The sequence below is a fragment of the Taudactylus pleione genome, unplaced genomic scaffold, assembly GCF_031769625.1.
Source record: "Taudactylus pleione unplaced genomic scaffold, aTauple2 ptg000225l, whole genome shotgun sequence".
In the NCBI taxonomy this organism is placed as follows: domain Eukaryota; kingdom Metazoa; phylum Chordata; class Amphibia; order Anura; family Myobatrachidae; genus Taudactylus; species Taudactylus pleione.
The window spans coordinates 5,946,907-5,969,768 of record NW_028284627.1 but is presented as its reverse complement, the minus strand read 5'-3'; the positions used below and the strand labels follow the sequence as shown (position 1 = coordinate 5,969,768).

At 46.4% G+C, this 22,862-nt stretch overlaps 1 long non-coding RNA gene across 2 annotated transcripts in view; it reads right to left on the bottom strand.

Moving 5' to 3' along the window:
• LOC148517227 (uncharacterized) overlaps positions 1-22,862 on the bottom strand; it is a 190,971-nt gene that overhangs the window by 101,353 nt on the left and 66,756 nt on the right. Inside the window, exons 2-3 of one of the 2 annotated variants that reach the window (XR_015879312.1) lie at positions 20,400-20,452; positions 15,651-16,218 (exon numbers count right to left, since the gene is read on the bottom strand). This is a non-coding gene — a long non-coding RNA (uncharacterized LOC148517227). Of the gene's footprint in view, positions 1-15,650; positions 16,219-20,399; positions 20,453-22,862 lie in introns of those variants that run through there. The other variant, XR_015879311.1, reaches the window with a different exon arrangement.

The window sequence follows — 22,862 nt, the reverse complement described above, 5'->3', positions numbered from 1 at the left end:
TGGTGGATGAGAGGTAATGCTACTGGGGTATTGTAACTAGAATATTTTAATGTTTTAAAAAATATATTTTTTTACTAAAGCGTAGGAGAAGAGATGCCCCCTACTCCCAACAATGACACTTACAAAAGTATGTTCTCTGCAATTTAATAAAAAAGTCAGGGGGTCATTCAGACCCGTCCTCGAGCAAAGGACGCTCGCAAACAGGTCGATGTTGCCCCACTGCGCATGCGCACGACGGAGGGAGCTCCGTCGGGCGCATGCGCAAGACCCGGATAGCGACGGGCTCTCCGTCGCTCCGGGTCTCGCACCAAAGGGGGCGTGCTGTCGATGTTGATTAACATCACGCCCCCTTTGGTGGGCGTGCCGGGGGCGTGGCTGCCAGACGGATGCGTTCCCATGGGAACGCCTACCGTCTGAGTCCGGCCCCACTGACATCAGTAATGATGTTAGTGTGAGTGATTTTGGCTCTGATAGAGCCAATATCACTCCTGGGCTTGCGGAAGCGAGACCCTACCACAGGGTCTCGTCGCAAGCCCGATGGTCGCGATGGTCTTTGAGCATCGCGACCATCTTGTGGTCACCCACAGCTATGCGAGCGGCCAGGAGGCCGCTCCAAATTTAGCTGGGACGGCCCTGATTCAGAGCGAGCGCTCTGGTCAGAGCGTTCAGCTCTGAATCAGGCCCTCAGTCCCTAATGAGAAAACCTGGAAGTTGCACATTTGGGAGAAAGCAAAGTGAAAGGCATTTTAAATAAATGCTAATATTCTTGATAAAATGTACACACCAATAGTATTTAACCTGTCAAATATTTGTTGAAGATTGAAAATATTTGTCTCCTGTTTTAACTCATCTGAACAACTGCATGGGGTGGAGACTTACCTACCCCCCAAGTCCACCTTTATAGTGCTATATCTCCCCCATCACTGCACCCATAATCATAATGGGGGGGGGGGGAGGGCAGATTTGTGATGTGCAGACATTTAGATTTGGGAGGGGTGAGTCCAAACTGACACCTAAATTGCAGTGTAAAAATAAAGCTGTCCAGCATGTGTGGGCTACATGCAACAGCAGCCAGTATTTACTCTGCATGCAAAACATATAAATATATTTGCACCCCTTGCGTAGTAACATGATTTGTCCAAATGCAAAATGTATTTTGCTTTACTCCCAACTCAGATCAGGTGTGATAACCAGAGAATGCCCACAGCAGAAATCATTGTGAAGTTCATGGATGTCATCGCTATGCCCAGGGCCCCTTATTTGATTCGGTATGTTGTCTATTTGTTAGACTGGCATGCCTTGTTGGGCTTACATATTATTCCTGCATGTTATGCATTTAATTCAAACACAAGAAAAAACATATTTGGTAGATTGGATTTTACCGTGTGAGGAGAAATGTGAAAATAATGCTATTCTCAGGCAATTCAAAGTAGGAGAAAGCAATGTGTAATCTGTGCGGGCAGTAGGCACTGCGCTAATATTATGACTGATATTTGTAAGTGCCATTATAGGCTCAGCAGCGACGGGGGTTAAAGCTCCCACAACTTTCATACATATAAACAAGGCGGAGTTTATAGTCTGTACTGTGTTTAAACTGACATTATTCTGTGCAGTTAAGTACATGTGTTCTATGATTCATCCATCTGATACATATTTATACAGTAGGTGCTCTAATACTCCACTATACACATGTGGCCTCATACACTTTTTCTTTTTGTGCCATTTGGTGCTAGGCACCTAGTGTGACTCCCATGCTGTGCACTTTTTCCTAGATACTAGGATGTGGGGGGTGTTTTCGCAAAGGAATTGAAAAAAAAGTTGCAGATAAAGCCGGGCACTCATGTCGGACCTGTCTTTTGCCCTTTTACTCTATATTGTGAATCTTTTCAGCAATTTTGCTACTTTTTCCTTACTTTTGCATCTTCGATCACTTATAGTTAGGCTTATCATATCATCCCTTTATTTCAGGGGGATGCAGTCGGGATGCCAATGGTCTAAATGCCGACCGTCCGCATCCCGACTGTTTCATCCCGGCAAGTGTCTAATGACCGGCGTCAAAATCCCGACGCCAGTCATTAGACCTACGCCGGGTGCCCGACACCCGGCTTACCGATCGAAGGCAAGCCGGGCGCGGACAGCCGCGGGGGGGAGGGTTAGGGTTCCGGGGGGGACTAAGGGTTAGGCACCCCCCCCCCGGGATGTTAGGGTTAGGCTAGGGGAAGAGGGGGTTAGGGTTAGGCACCCCCGGGGGGAGGGGAGGGTTAGGCACCTCCCCCTCGGGGGACTTAGGTTTAGGCGGCGGGGAAGGTGGGGTTAGGTTTAGGCACTTAGAGGGGGGATTAGGTTTAGGCACTTAGAGGGGGAGGTTAGGGTTAGGCTCCCCTAAGGGAGGGTTAGGGTTAGGGGGGGGAATTAGATTAGTTTTACTTACCTGAAGGACGATCGAGATTTCCTCCTGTGTTGGGATGCCGTTGTCAGAATCGTATGTATTCCATTTCAGGACATATGTGAATTACACAGCTTCTGTGGCTGATTAAAACTAGGTGAAATGGAGACTTGGAGTCAGCCAGCCACAGAATTTGTTTAAAATCCCCCATACACCAGCAGCTGATTGTCACAATTTGGCGATCCCCAGATGCCGGCGTTCGGAGGATTTCACCGATTTGCCTATCCCGAAAAAATTGATTGTGGTTTGCAAATAGGTGACCTTTAACATATAGAATTTCACCGATCTGCCAACGGATTGGCGAACATCGATGGCCACCGGTTGGCATTTCTGACCGGCGTATCCGATCAGAGGATTGGCCAATCTGTCGTTAGATGTATAGGGCCCTTTACTCATACAGTATGTGTCCCAAATTAAAGGGATTATATGACTAGTCTACTTATAGTGTATTAGGTAATTAGTATTGTCTGTGGCATGTTAAACGGGGCTATTTGGTGTGATTTGAGGGCAGGTGTATGTGCACACATCTGTAAAGCAAGTATTGTGTCTATGACCCCCACACTACTGTAGGTGGCACTGTTCTACTGTAAATAAGCTTAATACTAATATACTGCATACTTGGCATTGGTTATTCGCACTTTTCAATGCAGACAAAAAAGAAATAAGACTCTCTTAAGGCCGCTACACACTAGACGATGTCTAGTGTGTACCGGCCTTGTAAGCGACGGTACCCGGCGGGGTGCCGGCATCGGCAAGTGCATACACAATTGCCAATGCCGGTAGTGATGGCGTGAAAGTGGGGGCCATGCTGCATTTGGATCGGATGAGATATCATCTAGTGTGTACCCAGCATTAAAGTTGCACTACCACAGCAATATATTTTACTCATAAGTCCTTTGCCCCCTATCTGGTGCCCTGTTCTGTTTGTTTTCTAATTTTTTTTTTTACTAGACGCAGCCAACAATTAGGGGGCGTGGAGTTTGAACAGGAGGACCAATCACAAGCCACAATCAAGAGATCTCAGCTTGTGATTGGTCCTCATACCCCCATCTACCGCCATGTAAAGCTGTTTAGCTAGAATGATTCCCTGGTCCTGTGTTACAGAACAGAGCAAAGTGTATAGTAGATTAGTTATTTTGTGTGGATATGATTTTGTACTAATAACTACAGTTTTTCTGCGTTGCTGTTGGATCTGCAGCCGTTTTCATTGCCTACTGCTCTTACAGTCTGACCTGCACAGACAGTGATTCGTAATCAATATAACCCGGAGAGAAAAGTTGTAACATTAATAATAGGAGAAGTTACTGAATTAAAATAGCATACAACAAAAAATGTGTGAATTTTATAATATCCCTTTAATGTCAGAATAACGTTGCTGTACACGTGTTATTCTGTTCAGTGGACATGGATGGTTTCGGTTTATGGATAATTTACTGTTGTTTGTGCAATATGAGTGTTGTACGCAGGAACACACAGGAATTTCTCATGATCTTATCATCAGTTGACTGAGTGGCAGCTGTAGCATCTGCAAGACCTGGCACACCTACGGCACCTTCACTGCAAATTCTGCATGCAAATGAAATGAATTGTGATTTGCTTCATTAAGTTGGAGCTGATGTATTGCTGATGTACTACACAGTTTCCATCACTGAATGTTTCACCTGTTTAGCATTTTTGCAGACTACAGAAAACAAGATAAATTCCATGTTGCTGTTTTCAGGCTTCAATTCGCTATATACTGTAAAACACATTTTTTTATGAAAGCTAATTGGAAAGAATGTGTGTACACAGTTATAACTGGAAAGAATCTTACTTACATTAACATGAAACATTTAACAATTTGAAACTGCTTGAACAATGGAAGAATCTTTACAGAAATAAGCTACTGAAATCTGTAATAGACATAAGTTTTGATCGCCATCTAGTGTTTCTGGGTGATATTGCACAGACATTGTGATTTTTTTTTTTTTAATCAACTAACTTATTAAAAGTATTGTAACCTTAGAAACTTGTTTGATTGTGTTTTGTACTGTAGATATATAATCTACAGAAGGTGTTATTCAATTTCGCAATGCCTGACCACGGTCATATTTTCAGTTTTCCAGAAATTGGTAATATCCACAACAATTGTGAAATAGCATAAATAACTTTCCTGCCCACTAGGATACTGTATTGTGACAGAACTATCACCATGAGCATTACTACCATAGGTGCAAGGGGTGCAGCTGCTATGGGACCCAGAGCTGAGGGGGGGCCATCTTCCTGGTCATACTTACATGTGTTACATACATTTTTCACCATTGGGTGGTACATAGGGGCCTTTACAAACTTTTGCTATGGGGCCTTCAAACACCTAGTTACGCCCCTGACTATCACTTATGAATAGGCTTGTCATCAGGTCTGTGATTGGTTCTGAGAGGAGTATAAAACAAAGACAATGGGACTGGCAGTCTACTGAAACTTGAATTCTGCAAGGTGACTTCATAGCCTAACCTTCACCAAAATTAAGGGCCTGATTCAGAGCCGGACGCTATTTGCACTCGCTCGTTCAGAAAAAAAGGGGTGGCTATTCAAATTAACCGTTCGCTCTTTGCGGTCTGTTGACGCCTCTATGTTAGAACGAGCGAACAAAACTTGCGGTCCTAATTTTGCAAAAAACGCCCCCTGGCCGCTCGCATCATACGTCATGTCCGCTATTTATTAGATTAATCGAGTACATCGAAAGGCGATTGAACTGGTTTTTCCTACCGCAATCTTGCGAGCAGTTCTGACTATAAAATAACCAAGTGACGTGGTCGATGACGCTGCTGTATTAATTATGCACACCCTTAAAACGCCCGTTTTGACCTTTTGGCACGCCTGCGTTTGGATCTCCACTTCCCGTTTTCATGCACCTTCCCCTGTTACCACCCACATACGCCTCATTCTGTCACTCAAAATAGCAGGCATTCACTATTTAGCGAGCACACAATTTTCGGCCGCACTGACTGGTTCGCGCATGCGTATTACAATCCGTATGCATGCGCAGTTGTGCGAACATCGCTCGGAATGAACGAGCGGCCGCTTACGAGCGGCTCTGAATCAGGCCCAAGTCCTACAAAAGTCATGTAATTCAATAGAATAATTTCAAATTTCAAATAATTAAAAAAATTCCTGGGAGTCAAGGCAATTCTCTTTGAACAGTTAAACAGATATCTTGCGCTCCCAAATATTGTTTCAGCGGCTCTCTATTAATTTAATCAGTAGAACTGACTAACAGTAGAGGGTATTGGATTTATAGAAGTGCTTGTGACAATGTATCTAATATGATGCTGTTTTGGTAATATTGTATCTAAAGCTGGCCACACACATAGTGATATTTTACCCAATCTGGCCGATTCCGACACAATGGAATGACAGATCGTGTAAAATATGGCCAAATCCTGAGTAAATCGTGAGTCCCCACTCACGATCATGATGCGATGCGTGTCCCCACTGGTCTACATCGCATCGTATGAAGATTGGACACCAAATTGTGTGGAGATCGTATGCAGAGCTGCCGGGGAGAGTTTCAAGGGAAATCGTACACAAATCGTACACTTCGGCTGATCGTGTGCAGATCGCTATGTGTGTGGGCACCTTAAGGACCAATAATGTTTGACATACAATGCAATCAACACATATAAGACAGACAAAAATGTTTATAGCGCTTTTGTGAAAATATATGTTGTGTGGACTAAGGCCCTGATTCAGAGCCGGACGCTCTGACCAGAGCGCTCGCTCTGAATCAGGGCCCACCTCCATTAAAATGGAGCGTCCTCCTGGACGCTCGTATAGCTGTGGGTCACCACCCACAGCATATACGAGCGTCCAACAAGATGGTCGCGATGGTCTTGACCATCGCAACCATCGGACTTGTGAGTGCAACCCTGTGGTCGGGTTTCTCAACCGCAAGGCCAGGAGTGATTTTGGCTCTATCAGAGGCAAAATCACTCCCACTGACATCACTAGTGATGTCAGTGGGGCCGGCTTCAGACGGTAGGCGTTGCCATAGGAACGCCTCCGTCTGGCAGGCACGCCCCCGGAACGCCCACCAAAGGGGGCGTGCTGTCAATCAACATCGACAGCACGCCCCCTTTGGTGCGAGACCCGGAGCAATGGAAAGTCCTTCGCTCGCCGGGTCTCGCGCATGCGCACGACGGAGCTCCCTCCGTCGTGCGCATGCCCAGTGGGGAACATCGACCCACTTGCGAGCGTACTGCCACTCGCAAGTGGGTCTGAATGACCCCCTAAGTCCCCGTCACTCGCAAAGCGATACTGCATTGTATGTCAAACATTATTGGTCCTTAGATACAATATTTCCAAAACAGCAACATATTAGTGTCACACTCCGGGCTCTCACGCTATCAGGATCGCGGCACTTACCTCGTCGGGCGCTCTGGTGCGGTCCCTCGGCGGTGGTGCTGGTTCTTGGAGAGCGGCGCTGGGCACAGGGGGTCTCCACAGCTTGAGGGGGCCCATGTGGAGAGTCTTGCGTGCTGGTGGAAAGTGACAGCACTGCAGGCCATTTTGGATCCTGGTCACATTTCAGGTTGGAGCCAATCAGCTCACAGCTGTCCAGGGAATGCTGGCAGCCTATCATGCACTACCTGAGGGTACTAAAGGACTGTCTAGAGGTCCTTTGATTGCCAGTGCAACGTCTATCACAGCGTAGCTGTGAGCTAGTTCCTGAGCTCCCTTACTTCCTAGTACCGCAATTCCAGTGTGTCTCTGGGTTTACCACCTCATACATCAGTACCTATCTGCCCTGCGTCTCTGTTTGCCGTCTGTACCCACCATCTGCTGTGGACCAGCCGACCCCGGTCGCTGTGCTCAGTCTGCACCCTGATAGCTGAGTTTGCTCTCTGTGCACCCATTATCTCATGAGTCACACTCCATTAAGACCGGCTGCCTTTCAGTTCCAGCAAGCAAGCCTCCATTCCGCATCCGGCTCCACTCCGGGTCCAGACCCACGCCAAGCCGTGACAATTAGATACATTGTCACAAGCGCTTCTATAAATCCAATACTCTCTTTGAACAGTGACTTGAACCATGAGCGGGGATATAAAAAAGATGCAAATTTCGCCATCAAGCCCCACCCACACCAGTGAACAAGCAAGGGAGCCATGAAACGATTTACAGCGCCATCTGACTTGCTCCGCCTACCTGATGAAGCAAATTGTGTCACTGAGTAACACACTCATGTCCTTTTTCTTGTTTTGCACAAAGGAGGAATGACACGTCGGCAAATATAATGGGACCACTGTGATGGAAGCACCTTTGTCCTCACTGTAAAGCTCATTCATGTCGTTACTATTATATATGAAGCCAAGTCTATGATAGTCTGTCAATTTAGCTTTCACCAGCTGTAGATGGATTGAAATGCATTATACAACACAACCCCATACTCCTAAGGACTTTCACTTTTACTGACACGAGCAGCACAGTAACATTAATCTTAATATTGTCAATGTGCGTTTTAATTGAAAATGAGAAAAAAACCTCAAATATCACTGTAGACCGCAACTGTTATAATTGCAAGGCAGCGTATCACTACTCCACAGAGGATTAGACCACAGAGTTTCATATGAATTTACCAGCCATGCGGCAAGCCCTGAAGTGAGCTGATGTAATTCTGATGCATGAGTAACAAATGCTGCAAAGTGGACTGTTCTAATAAACCTTTTCCTGTGTGTTTTACAAAGAAAACACACAACAAAACTCAATTAGCGCTCAGTTGAGGCAAAGGAAGCTGACGTTCCCTGGTCCATTATAATGCATTCTCTACGCCAACATCTATTTCAATACATTTCCTAGAAAGCTTTGTTGCTATTGGGCACATTTATTTATGCATGTCACAAATTATACCAGGAGGGTTTCAAACTTCTATTAAATGACCAGATGCCCTTTTGGATTTTTAGTACCGTGTTATGCACCAAAATACAACTTCTAGACCTGTTATTATAATCATAGTTATTAATGTATATTTATATTGAGCCGTGTGTATCTCAAAATATGGACCCTTCCATTGCAAGGATTCTCCATATTCATGAAAACTCCCAGGATAGAACATATGGCTGTCAGTGCATTGGAAAGTCAAGATTTCAGTTTCTTTGGCTGATTCAGGACAGGTGGAAGATCCCAACCCTACAGTCACTGGATACTATGGGGGAGATACGTCAAACCTTCTAAAGAGAAGACAATAGAGAAGGTGCCACATAGCAACCAATCAGCTTTTATTTTTCAAGTGCACCCTATACAGGGCTGTAACAGGGCATAAATGTGCATTAAGAAAGGGATAAGGTGCCAGCCAATCAGCTCCCAACCGTCCTCTTACAGGCTGTGTTTGAAAAATGACAGTTGGGAGCTGATTGGCTGGCACCTTATCACTTTCTTATCACTTTTCACTCTGTCTCCTAACACTGCTTAGTAAATAGACTCCTGATTCTGCTCCAGCAGTGATCCTGGGTGTTGTTCCAGGCATCCTGCTAGCCAGAAGCAGGCCCTGTGCAATGTGCGGAGGCACCGGTCGCACACCCCTAGTTACGGCTCTGATTGTATGAAATGATAGGTAGAAGCAAGCTGGTTGTTATGGGAAACTTTGCTTGTCGTCTTTAGAAGGTTTGATACATTTTCTCCCCTAAGAATCACTATCGAGGTTCTTGCACCACCAAGGAGTTAGATCTTGTTTGCAAAATGCAAGGAAATATGTCATGTCTGGAGTACATACATGGTTTAAAAACAGTAATCTGGGGCTTTTTCTCTGCTTACTGCAGGGCCGGACCTAAAGTAGAAGAAGCTGTCGATTGTTTTGGCTTAATTAAATGCAGGTAGCACAGACAAAGCAGCCTACATAGATATCAATAGGTTTCTATTCTGCAGTGCATAAGATGTGTTCAGCATCTTCTTAATGTAGCACAGTGCTATGCACCACAGATGTATGTGGACCCTTAAATGTACTAATAGATAGAGAATAGTAGCCGATCCATTAGGCGACCTGAAAGTCTGAACGTCTAGCGTTCAGGCCTTCACGTCATTCAGTGCAGGAGTCTGACCTCCTATCTCTGAACATGCCGAACCTGACGAGGGTCGTCAGGTTGACGGGCATGTTCAGTAGACAGTCGGGGTCGGCAAGGACCCAGCGTGCACGCGCATCGCTGGTCCTTGCCGGCTATCCATTGCACGACTTTGTATGATTATTCACAAAGTCGGGTAAAGGATAGGCCCCAGACTGTCAGCTTAATTGCACTTGAGATAAGGAAAGAGATGTTTGCTAAGCTACACTCCCATCTGTCATCATATTAAATTAAACCTTATATAAAGTGTGATTTTATTCCATATACATTATCAATAATATACAGTAAAAACATCAATCAGGAAGACAATATAATACATCTATCAAACATGTCATTGTTCGCCTTTAGTTCTAGGCTTCCATCTGTTCCAATTTTCATAGATCAGGCCCTGATTTTTTTTTTTTCACTTGGAATCTTTCTAAGGATTTTTTCATAACTAAGGGGTCTAGTTACTAAGCAGTGTTAGGAGACAGAGTGAAAAGTGATAAGAAAGTGATAAGGTGCCAGCCAGTCAGCTCCCAACTGCCATCTCACAGGCTGTGTTTGAAAAATGACAGTTGGGAGCTGATTGGCTGGCAATTAACTTTCTTATCACTTTTCACTCTGTCTCCTAACACTGCTTAGTAAATAGACTCTTTAATCTCTTAGTGAACACATGATAAGAAGCAACTGGGTCCTACTTGTATACTTGTGTTACACTATTTGGGACCTAAAATTCTACAGGTCATAAAGGGCTCCCAATTTTTAATCTTAAAATCATGGAGCCCTTTACGACTGAGAAGGGCCGGGATTCAGTCATCTCATAATATCTCAGAAGGCAAAACAGAAATCTGCCCACGTACTGCGATACATTGGTAGCAATACCAGGTATAGAGTATGGTAATGTGTGGCCCCAGGATAAATAAAACAATAATACAAATTAAATTGATTTAGATTATTACTGGCCATTATAGTAAATGCGAGATGAACGCTATTAGTGTGTGGGTGCTAGGTCCTTGTGCCAAATGGATAAATCTCATCCAATCTGACCATTCATGGCAACAGGATAGTTGTGTACTTTCACTGATGTGTGACCAATACAGAGAGCTGTGCTGTAGCCCTTCCCAGCAATTCTAAATAAATATAACATATATAAGTACAGTTATGAAGCAGCAAAGTGGAATATAAAGTATAATGAAGGTAAAGTTTCAGGTGGGCATGTACAGTACACCCCAATAAGATCTGTATTGGTTTACTGCTTTACAATACTTTAACACCTGATTAGCTTACTTAACTTAAGTTACAAATAAATAAAGACACGGACACCAGAGCTTGGCTAAAAAAGGTCACAGCTTTTTATTTATAAATTAAATTCAATCAACCTAACCAGGGTGGCCAAGAGACGCTGCAACTCAGTTCTAGCTTTCACCTTGCTCAATACTCGGAGGACGACTAAACGACCCCCCTTCAAGACGTACTAACGATGCAAGAGTCTCACTTCCCTCCTGGGCCAATCCGAGGTGCTTTCGCACTAAAACAGCACCCGGGTCCCCCCGCAAAGAGAAGGACAAATTCGCCAGGGGCAATGAGGGACAGTGCCCCCACAAAGTTGTCTTACGCCACCTAAAGCCACTGAGTTGCAGCGAACTCCCGCCATGCTGTGCCTCACCTGAATTGGAAAAAAGCAGATTAGTGAACACAACTTAAATGTGGGTGGGATGGTGGGTTCCGAAATTCCACTGCAAAAGAGGCTGAGCTGCCCTCTAACCCTTCCTTATATATCCTCCATTTAACTCCTCCTATCCCTCTGCCTATAGGATGATCTGGCCACCTGACACAAACCATTCACTCAGGCAACCAGGCTGTCATACACAAAAACACCTTGCAGAAACCATCAATCTTATCTATCCTCAATCCTATACAGATTTCGTCTACCATAAGATCTGTATTGGTTTACTGCTTTACAATACTTTAACACCTGATTAGCTTACTTAACTTAAGTTACAAATAAATAAAGACACGGACACCAGAGCTTGGCTAAAAAAGGTCACAGCTTTTTATTTATAAATTAAATTCAATCAACCTAACCAGGGTGGCCAAGAGACGCTGCAACTCAGTTCTAGCTTTCACCTTGCTCAATACTCGGAGGACGACTAAACGACCCCCCTTCAAGACGTACTAACGATGCAAGAGTCTCACTTCCCTCCTGGGCCAATCCGAGGTGCTTTCGCACTAAAACAGCACCCGGGTCCCCCCGCAAAGAGAAGGACAAATTCGCCAGGGGCAATGAGGGACAGTGCCCCCACAAAGTTGTCTTACGCCACCTAAAGCCACTGAGTTGCAGCGAACTCCCGCCAAAGCCAGGCCCTAAGGAAAGACTGGCCCGCCACCCAAAAACTACACCAAAAATGAGAATAAATCCTTCACAAACAAACTGGTCCCCACAGCATTCAAATGCACACCATCATGACGAAGGAACTTCCCAATATCACCAACCAAAAAGCCATGACTCACCAAAATTCCTCCAATTTTTTCCACATGCTTGGCAATTGCAACATTCGCTTTCTTACGTGCTCTCTCCAAAGCACCATACTTGCGCACTCCCCTCCATGTCAAACGAGGCATCATTTCAGACCATACAATCCGAATATTGGGCCACTGCAAACGTATCTCGTCCATCACTTCACGAATCCTGACAATCAGCTCCACACCTTTCAACTGGCCCACATCATTGCCACCAACATGTAAAACCAATATATTCGGAACTCCCCACTTAGCCACCGATGAAACTATCAGTGCCAACACAGATGCCACACGCAAGCCCCTTACACCAATCCAACGCACTCTAAACCTGCGAGGCCACAAAACCTGTTTTTGGGACAACACATATTTTTCCGCCCAAAAAATATATGAGTGACCAAGAAGCCACACCTGCCCCTCTTCTTCCGTCAATGCTGTGGAAAAAGAGAGAACCTAACCGTGAGAACCGCACCAAACCCAATTCCAAACGGACACAACTTTAGTAACACATAGCAACTGACTAGCAGGGATGCAGAACTGGGGAAAACAGGAACCCGAGTGAAGAAGAAAAACCAAAAAACCTGCCCGTGAACCAAATGGGTCAAATCATGGCTAACGGGAGGAAAAATTAAAAATCCCTTCACACCCCCAATTGCTCAACGCTAACCGTTGACCAATTGGCGGGTAAGCAACGTTTTCGGGTTAACGCAGGGTGCGCCCCTATACCTTATCGCATCGCACGTACTTTTTATATGCAGCTGACTTCCAGCGCCCCACCTTCTGAATGTCCTGCACAGACGCCCCTGAGAGGGCCGCACAAGTAGCAGCGCCAATACGAAAAGAATGCGTGCCATACTCTGACGGATTCAAACCCAATTCTAACAAACATTTCTTAAAAACCGCTGCAAATTGAAACTTGGTCAGAGGAGTGCCATCCGCATGAATTAGCCACTGCGCACCCCCACTAGGACGTAACCCCATAAACCTGGCAGCTAACTGAACTGGACAGATGTCTAAATCCCTATTCTTATGCAGAGTAACCCATTTCCCCCTGCCTGTTTGATCTGTTTTGGAGAAACGCAGCTTGCAAAGTATCGCTGAGTCACGAAAAACAATGTCTTTTAACAAAAGACCAGAAACTGTGGAAGTTTTATTGGTAGACACTACCTCGCTAACCCGAAACGCCCCAAAAAATGCTACCGCAAAAGCAAGCCTAAAAAGAAAAGTTTCATACAAATCAACCGCTATCCTTCCCATTGAAGTCAACAAGCCAGACAAAAGCTGCAAATCGACTGGCCGGCGAGAGTCTGAACGAGCTGGCGACCCCTTAGCCCAACCCCTCAAAGACTTCACTAACACGAAAGCCTTGGTGGGGTCATGCAAACCTTTTAATTTGCAGAAAAAGGAGATACCAGCAAGCGCGGAACCTATAAACGGTCTAGATCTGCCCTGCTGATAACGAAAACCAAACAAAAGATGAAATCAACTGTTCCGGAGACTTACCCTCCACGTCTGGGAGAGCACAAAGCGTGCACCAATCCCGCCAAGCGGCTGAGTAAGCCCGGAAAGTCGATGGAGCAAGCGACTTTAACGCCAAACCTTCTAAGCCGGCCTGATAATCTGCCACACAAACGAGGGGCAGACCAAACCAACGTTAGAAGCCGACGGCACCAGCGCCCGGAAGCGATCAAATTGAAATCGGGACAGCGCGTCTGCAATGTCATTACACACCCCTGGCACATGCTTTGCCCTGAATCTAATATTAAACTCCAAGCAGCGCAAAACTAAATGTCTGAGCAAACGTAAAACAAAATGCGAAGACGAACGCTGATTGTTGATGGCATGAACCACACCCAAATTGTCGCACCAAAATACTACATGACAATTGCTCAGTCGCACGGACCAAAGTTCAACTGATACGACAATTGGAAAAAGTTCCAGCAGCAACAAGTTATCCGTCAAACCCTCTTCACGCCAAGCTATCGGCCATGGAGCCGCGCACCATTCCCCATTGAAAAAGGCCCCAAAACCAGATGATCCGGCCGCATCCGTAAAAAGTTGCAACGAACTGTTCGCTAATGGAGGCGAAGGCCAGATGCGTTCACCATTAAAGTGTATCAAAAATCTATTCCACATGCGAAGATCCTCCTTTATCTCCGCGGACAGGCGAATGTAGTGATGCGGCCGAACCACGCCAGCTGTTGCCCTCTCCAATATTCTACAAAAGACCCTACCCACAGGAATAATACGGCAAGCAAAATTTAAAGAGCCGAGGAGAGACTGAACTCTACGTAACCTTACTGAATCCTCTGCTAAGCAGACCTCAATAAGACCACGCAGCTTCTCAACCTTATCCATGGGAAGTCTACAACAGCCCTCTATCGTATCTATCTCAATTCCCAAATAAGATAAACAAACAGACGGACCCTCTGTCTTCTCGTTCGCAACGGGAACACCTAAAACTCTAAATAAGGACTGCGCAGAAAAAAGGAGGTCAGCACAAACGTCACTTCTTCCTGGACCCATAAAGAGAAAATCATCTAAATAGTGTGCTATGCCCGTTTGTCCGGTCCCGGCATGGAGACACCACTGAAGAAAGGAGCTGAATTTCTCAAAATAGGCACAGGAAACCGCGCAGCCCATAGGTAAACACTTATCTACAAAATAGCCCGAATCTAACCTAAAACCCAGAAATCTCATGGCCTCAGGATGCATTGGTAATAAACGAAAAGCTGATTCTATATCTAATTTAGCCAACAAAGCGCCATGTCCAAAACTACGAACTAAATTCAAGGTATCGTCAAATGATTGGTAAACGACCCTACGACAATTCTCTGGTATGGCATCATTAACAGAACCTCCCTGCGGGTATGAAAGATGCTGAATCAACCGAAACTTGCCCGGTACTTTTTTAGGAACTACGCCAACCGGAGAAATACAGAGATTATGCAAGGGAGGACAAGGAAAAGGACCCTCCATCCTCCCCAGCAAAACCTCCGCACACACCTTAACCCTCAATTCCCCTGGAAAATCCCTGGCAGAGCGCAAATTCTGGGATGCCCTAACAATCAACTGCCTGTCAATGGGTAAACGAAAACCTACTGAAAAACCTTTGTAAAGAAAAAGTGCATCCTCTCTACATGGGTATAAGTGTAACCATCTAATAAGAGAATCTAAACGGACTGGAGAACAAGCCTTAACTAGCACTCTTGGGGCCCTCAGCACGGTCCTGGGAAATACCTCCTGCCCCACGTCGACAGTCCTTGGCCGGATGCTCACCTCCGCAGAGACGACAGGAGTGGCGAAAACGACACCCCGACCCCCTAGTACATTTGGAGTCGTTGTAGGCAAAGCATTTTCCTCTCCCCACTCCTGCCGACCCCTGTCTGTTGGCAGCATAGCTTTTCCGAGGAGGCACACCGTCCAACGGAGGCCGACGCTGTTGAGAGACCTCTAACCAGACTTCAACATCCTTAACCCCGAAAGGAATAACTAAAGAACCGTCATGTTTTTTCCTAAATTGTGAATCATATTCACGCCATGCCAAGTTACGAGACCTGACGAACATGTCGAGCACTAAAAATAGATACCTGAGAATGTTAACGTGCTCCTGCGCCCTGGTCTCCAAATAACATGTCGCAAATATGAGCATGCCTTTCAACCACGTATTAAAGTTGCAAAAAGCATCTTCTCCTATGCCTCCCGATTTTTTAGCCTGCACCAAGCCCTTCCTCATGTCATCAGTGAGTGAAAACAGGTCTACAAATTTCCCTTTGCGAATTTTGCCTTTTACACTTTTTCGCAAGCCTCGTAGCACCGCAGTATTCGCGCAATGCACTGTATCTGCCCCTGCTTCCTGCGCTTTTGCCCCTGACTCATCAGATCTCCTAGACTCGCCGCCTGACTTTTTCGCCAGCCGCCACGCAACCAGTCTAGCAATTTTACGGGGGCGAGCGGGGGAACCAGAAGAGTGGGATGAAGAAGAAGAAGAGTCAGAAGAAGACAAAGGAGTTTCATACTCACCAGAACCAGATGGAAGCGGACCCGCTTCAGCAGACTTCTCCCTTGACGGCGCCACAGCTTCAGATACCGGTGCCGAATCTTCCTGTCCCGAAGCAGGCAATGAAAGAACTGCGGACGCCTCACCACTTGGACCATCAGATACTTCAAGGCCTGGAACTAAGGAAGACGTGTAAGCCACCGCAGAAACGGACCCGGAAACCTCCGGGGTGGGAAGGGACAGGGTGACCGGCTTAGGAGGCGGAATGGCTGGCGCCCGCGGAGGAGGCGACAAACTGGGCGGGGGAAAAACAGAGGAAGTTTGGCCGGAGTGTGAGCTGAACGAGGAAACTGGGGGCAAAGGCAGAGCCGCACCCGCTGCAGGTGGGTAAACTTGCCAAGCTGGCAGGTACGGGTACTGAAACTGCGCATGCTGAAAAGCAGGAGGATATGCCGAAGGAGGGGTCGCGAAATGGGGAGAATAAAAGTGGGCAGGAGGAACAGCAACAGAAGATGACAAAATCGGAGGAGCTACGCCTGAGCTCCAAGAAGTCTGACCCCAAGAAGGGCCAGCCACAGAAAGAGGAGGTGGCACATTAAAGGATGGTGCCTGGTTGCCAGCTGGGGTGTACCATGGGGGTTGAATCGAAACCGGCACCATGTGCCCAAATGATACTCCAGCGAATGGAGTTGCGGGCAAAGTTGGGGAGCTTAACCGCTGCACTGAACCCCCCGAAAAATGTGAAAAGGTGCCGGGGAAATAGGGAGACCCCGCACCTAAAATGGCCGCCTGAGGCAAGATGGCCGCCGGGCCCGCCGCATGGGCCAGGCCGGCTGGGCCACTGGTAAGCAGAGCGGCGGAGGTCGCAGCCGCGGTGTATATACCCCCACCGGACCCCGCATAAGGCCAGGACGGGGCTGAGGTCAGGTGACCCCTGCTGACTGCATGGGGCAGACCAGCTGAGAACGCCGCGTGCACTTCCGCGACGCTGCCGAGAGCCCCCGCAGAAGCCGCGGACAAAGCCGGTATGGTAGGGGACCCCAGCGGCGCCAGAGGAGACGTGCTGCCGACCGGAGTGAGGGTGCATGGAAGGGGACGTCCGTGCGCGTCACGCGCCGGAGAAGCAGGGGCCGTGATGCTGCAAGGAGAGCTGGCGCCGGGGCGTGGTGGGGATGCAGCCGGGCCAGATACTGACGCGCCTGGGTAAAGCGTGCAGGAAGATGAGGGAGCGGACCCAGCAGCCGCTGGGGAGCCGACGGTAAGCGGGGCAGAGCCGCTCGGGGAAGACATAAATATCTGGGAAGGGGAGGATGGGGGAGATATTCGGGCTGGCACAGCGCGCAGGGGACAAGCAAATTCAGCAAGCCTGCGGGGAGGGGGGGCATCGCGACGAGGACGGGACATGGTGATAGAGACAGTTGGTGTAAATGGATAGGAATAAATATGCAAGTGATACTCAGCCTTTCCGAAATTCCACTGCAAAAGAGGCTGAGCTGCCCTCTAACCCTTCCTTATATATCCTCCATTTAACTCCTCCTATCCCTCTGCCTATAGGATGATCTGGCCACCTGACACAAACCATTCACTCAGGCAACCAGGCTGTCATACACAAAAACACCTTGCAGAAACCATCAATCTTATCTATCCTCAATCCTATACAGATTTCGTCTACCATAGTCGTACAAAGGTGGAGATGCCCAATAATCTGTCCATGATGAGGAGGGTAATGCTAATGGCTCTGACACATGCAGTTGGCACGTGCAGTTCCAGTAGACACAACTCGGATAAGTCTGCAGATGGAGCTGTTGATTTACTATCGTCACAGTTACTTGCAGACTATGTGTTACGTAGCAAGCACTAATATGACAGGTCACTAGCACAAAGCAGGCAGTCACCTTGTGCACACAGCTTATTCTGCATGCAAGGTATGAGGACAGCAGGGGGAATCTCTTTATGAAACCATTAAATATGTAAATAAAATACCAAGAAATGTTTCTGACATTTATTGCAAAAAAGATGGATTGTTCTGTTTGTGCACTGACATAGCCCTGGGACTGCTGCTGATGTGCAGATGGATTTACAATTCTGCTTAGTAGTGGCGGCTCCTACCTTTCTATGTGGGGGGGGCTGCCCATGTGCTGCAGTCCTAGAACCAGCCCGGCCACTGCTTTCTCTTCTCTTCGGTGCCTGCCAGGTGTATTGCACATGAGCAATGCATGTTAGCAGGGCCTGCGACCAGCACATGTGCACAAACGCTGGATTCTAGGGATTGTATTGGCTGCAGCCATTATTAGGGCTGATCATTATTTCATGTTGGCAATCAATGCAATAGTAATGAACACCACTAGGGGGCACTAAGCAGGTGAACCAACAGCCGATTCTTATCCAAACTCATGTTTGCTTAGTTCTATCTACTCATGTCTGCTTGACCCCGTAATCAAGCTCCAAACTTTACAGACTATACGCATGTTACGTGTTACTGGCTGTTGTCTCATAATCCCTTCCAGATTCTGCTGTGTTCTGTGTGTCTCTGTGCACTGAAGGTTACTAAGCCAGGAGTTCCTGCAAGACCTACATTAATACACTCATTGCCATTATGGCCTTGCTGGTGTTAGGGTTTCCTAGGCTAGCTCCTGTACTGTTCTTCCTGAAAGTCTGGTTTCTATCTACTGCTTCTGTCAGTGTGTGTGTCCTTGGCTACATTTACTAGACCTTTGCTTTTGGATCACTGCCTGTCCTGGAACTCTCTGCTGGTTATTTGCCCCATAGCTGTGAGTCTCCCTGACTGTACCTCACTCTAAGCTGATTAACAACTATACACTACTGGGATCAAGCCCAGGTGGCATCTGAGTACCAGCAAACCAGTGTGGTTCTGGGAAAGGCATTCTGGTGAAAAACATCCTGCACCATAGGTTCTGTATAGGCAGGGCCATCTCTTCCATTGGGCTTGTTGGTCAGTTGCCCAAGGGCCTGAAGCTTGTAGGGCCCCGCCAACCCGCCCCTTGCAGCCGCGGCCAGTTGGTAAATTTGTGATATTTTTATAAGTCGGCCACCGATGCACTGCATTACGATCTAACCTCCCCCACCGCATCCCACCCCCGGTGACGAGTACTCACGTCAGTCCCAGTTTCACTTCATCCGCCGGCTTCAGACAGAGGGCCTGATTCAGACCCGCTCACGAGTGCTGAGCGCTCGCAAGCGGGTCGATGGTGCCCTAGTGCGCATGCGCACGACGGAGGGAGCTCCGTCGTGCGCATGCGCGAGACCCGGCTAGCGACGGGCTCTCCGTCGCTCTGGGTCTTGCACCAAAGCGGGCGTGCTGTCGATGGTGACTGACAGCACGCCCCCTTTGGTGGGCGTGCCGGGGGCGTGGCAGCCAGAGGGAGGCGTTCCCATGGGAACGCCTACCGTCTGGGTCCAGCCCCACTGACATCACTAGTGATGTCAGTGGGAGTGATTTTGGCTCTGATAGAGCCAAAATCACTCCAGGGCTTGCGGTCAACGAGACCCTACAGCAGGGTCTCGTCGCAAACCCGATGGTTGCGATGGTCTTGACCATCGTGACCATCATCATGGACGCTCACAAAAGCTGTGGGTGGTAACCCACAGCTATGCGAGCGTCCAGGAGGACGCTCCAAAAAAAATAAAAAACGCCATGATTCAGAGCGGGCGCTTGTTCAGAGCGTCCGGCTCTGAATCAGGCCCAGAGTGTCTCTGCATGTGTTGGAGGTCTGAAGGGCATGCAGGAGGGTTTAATTTTATTGACCATTTACATTTTTTCTCGTGAATGGGTGGGTAGGGGCCCCAGCGCATTGCTTTGCCCAAGACAACCCTGTGTATAGGGGTTATCAGCCGCTGACAGTGGGGCTCATAACTACGCAGCTTTGTGAATGTCCCAAAACTATGTTCTATGTGTAAGCACAATGATAGAGATCCCTATTATCCAATCGGCCCTGACTATTAAGAATGTTATTATTAATAGTTATTATTATTAGTAATATATGTTTACTAATAATAATTAACGATTACAACTTGAAGCAGCTAGAATTTAATGAATAACATATTAATTTCATATAGTCTCCATTTTAAGTTCTGCATGGTTAACGGGCCATTGTAGGGATGATGAATAGCCCCCTGTTTGATATCTCTAAGGCAGAGGCAGGTAATCTCCCCACAGTCCTGCCTATGCTTTAGATTGACTTTATAGAGGGCCCACAGGGACTTATAGTTCTACAACGGTTGCTTAAGACAGACTGAGTTTATCTGTTCTTGAATTAACCATATTATATTTCGCTAATAACCAGCCATGCACAGAAACAGACTTAAATCAAACTTAAAAAAAAAAAAAAATCCTGCTTACCGTGAGATTTACAGTTTGGAGCCTCAGGGCACGTCTCTGGTTTTCTTTTCTTTCTATAAAAAAGAGAAAATGAAAAATCCATTATTATATTAAAAAAAAGGCTTAAAATCAGCTGAACCAGTAAATGTCTTGAAACATAAGCTAAAACATGGCGGAGATTTAGCAAAAGCTGGAAGTATCACTTTACATGCCATCCAGCACAGCAGGTGATTTAATAATTAATGTGAAGCATGGAATACAAAGGAACATGTTATCATATTACACTTTATTATAGCTGGTTCATTAAAGCAACTTATGCATTTTACCTGTAGCATTTGACTATGTAAATATCCAAAGTCTGCAATTACCCAATAATATTTTTGTCTATGAATGAACTTTACATAAATTTAAACTGGACATATGTGGAATAAAGTTCAAATGGCCCCAGGGCCTAAAAAAAAACCGTATATATAAAACACACGTATGTGAATATTGGAGGCATATATATCTTCTACAGGGTTTTTTTTTCTACTATTATTAACAAGAGACAGCATCATTTTATAGCGACCATTGATGTAGGTATATCTGGATAGCAAAGAACATTCCATGATGCCGGAATATGTAAGCGTGATACGTTATGCAGGTAAAGAAGTCCGCTTTAGCATCATAGATATACAGCAGCTGACAGCAATTAGTTTATTGATCCAGGTCAGCAATTTAGTGTGTGTGGGACAGACATTCTCAAAAATTTGGCAACACGCAGTGACTAATGTCTGAAGGATTTTCAAACATAGGCAGCTTTAGGCTTCCAGATGCTTCTCAGCTTTATAAACCCCCCATTTCATACATGATAAAGAATCTTTGGGAGCAGTAACTTGATAGAAAGATCTTGATCAATATGTTTGTGGCGCTAGAACAGTTCAATATCAATTACGCTAAAGATTGGGTTCTGGCTCATATAAGTCAATATGTTAAATACCCATAATAAAAAATACTGGCCACGGTCTTAGACCGCGGAGCTAGAAGCAGTAGAGGGGATAAAATCTCTTGATTTCTCCACGGATACTGTATAGATTGAGATGTTCTTTATCTTACATCATTACCGCAGGACCTCCTAGCAAACCTCTGACTATTCCCAATGGGGTTATGGATCTATAGGCTCTCTGATGCCTAAGAAATAACAAGTATTGCAGAAAACTACAGTATATTCTCTGATCGCTGTCAACAATTGCCTATTCAATAATGAAAGAGCCAATATATATTCTAACCAGCAAACTAAGCTGGATAATTTAATAAAGTGCTATGCAATATTTATAGGCCTCTGTGCCACGCAGTCATATTGTTTTATACCTATAATTGCAATATGAAATAATTTAAGCATATAATTATGTGCCTTGCAGGTAATGAGATCAGGGAAGAAGAGATATGGGATTTCACTGTCTAAATGTCACATATCACATTAAGCAGTGCACAGACTCCTTCTAATACTGTAAGACTTCATCCAGTTATCAGCTCCTAAGAAGAGAAATATTCAGCAGCTGGGTCTCCTCTGAATGCCGTACACTGAGTACACAGGCTGCCTGCGTCTCCCTATCACAATTCATAATTATCAGAACTAAAGAATGCAGAAGATTTTGTCTTTGTTCAGAGTATTTATAATGTAGAACTCCAACATAAATCACAGCGTAAAGTTCTTCTTCTACAGGATGTATGAAATGTAATTGCTTAGACTTAATTACAACCCCCACTGCTCTGTGCTGGCTGCTTGCAAAGAGCCGCTGCAGCCGGGACAATTGTCCTCGGCTGCAGGGCTATGAGTGCCGCATGCTGGGGACCAGGAAAGTCATCTCCCAGTGCAAAAAGGGGGCCAGGTATGCAGCAACCACTGCACCAGGGGAGTGTAAATGTAGAGCGGCTGCAGCCAAGACAGAGTCCCAGGCTGAGGGCCCCACTCTGGGGACTAAGGGGCCTATGCATCAATACTAAATGGACTGGTAACCATGCGGAAACGCTAGTGTCCGCATATTTTAGTTACCAGGCCATTTATCTTCAGGGGTCCGGAAAGGACCCCTGATATTCAGCAAACTCCGAAAACTTTCAGTTTTCTGAGTTTGCTTCCGAGAGCAAGCGCCATCTTAAGACGGCGCTTGCTCTCGGATCCTCGCTCCTTCCTATGGGAAGGAGTTCTGGGGATGCGAAGAGGGATCTGAGCGGATCCCTCTGCCATCTCCTCCCCACCTCCCTGACGGCTGTGCGCATGCGTGACCTCGGGTCCCGCGTACCCGGGATATCTTCTTTGGATTATTGTAATAATTTTTATTGTCAAACTGTGCAGTAAAAAGTGTATGGCAGGTGAGGCACTGCCTCCCCTGTTACCTTTTCCGCATATCCCTGATCATAACACACCAAATTTCCAGCACTATATACTGCTGCACGGTGGCGTATGTATAATGGGTCCAGGGGGGCCCTGCACCGCACACGCTG